The sequence below is a fragment of the Dipodomys spectabilis genome, unplaced genomic scaffold, assembly GCF_019054845.1.
Source record: "Dipodomys spectabilis isolate Male_0828 unplaced genomic scaffold, ASM1905484v1 ptg000535l, whole genome shotgun sequence".
NCBI classification, from domain to species: Eukaryota; Metazoa; Chordata; class Mammalia; order Rodentia; family Heteromyidae; genus Dipodomys; species Dipodomys spectabilis.
Genome location: NW_024871212.1, coordinates 384,816 through 385,674, shown reverse-complemented (window position 1 = coordinate 385,674; position 859 = coordinate 384,816).

The window sequence follows — 859 nt, the reverse complement described above, 5'->3', positions numbered from 1 at the left end:
CACATTTTCTTGATCCATTCATCTATTGAGGGGCATCCGGACAGGTTCCATATCTTAGATATGGTAATAATGCTGCAAAAAACATACTTGTGCTGGTAGTTTTAGTGTTTTATTTTTTGGAGTCCGGTCCTGGGGCATGAACTATGGGCATGGGCGCTGTCCTTCAGCTCTTCAGCTCAAGTTTAGGGCTCTATCACTTGAGCCACAGTGCCACTTTCGGCTCTTTTCTTTTTGCTTATGTGGTACTGAAGAATCGAACCCAGGTTCTCTTGCATGCACAGCAAACACTACCACTGAATCACCTTCCCAGACCAAGAGAAGATATTTTAACTTATTTTCTACAAGTAAATTAATATTAAACAAAGCTACTTAAAATAATTACTTATTTACTCTTCAGAAGATGAGTATAGTACTCTTAGATATCTTGGAGGAAAAGACTTTAGACTCATTACAACTGATGCTTTGCATTGAAATTACAGGCTAAACTTTCTTCTTCATGAAACAAAAGCTTCAGTTTTTTCATATTAGAATTATAAAATCATAATACCTGCATGTTGATTTGTTTTCCTCTGCTATTTTCAATTCCATTCTTCATCCATTAGCTATTAAGAGGTAATTTCGACAAATGCCCATGAGTGGGATTGCTGGCCCCAAAGCTATGTACATTTCACCATACAAAATGATGCTAATTGAAATGAACTCCAAGACATAGAAACAACAAGTACTTTTTTTTTCAGATATCAACCTTGATATTGGTAAAGTAGTGTATCTATATCTTATTTTATTTCATTTCTCTTTGATTTATCCCTGGACATCTCTGTCTTGATTCTGGTACCTTCCATCTTGTATATACATTATC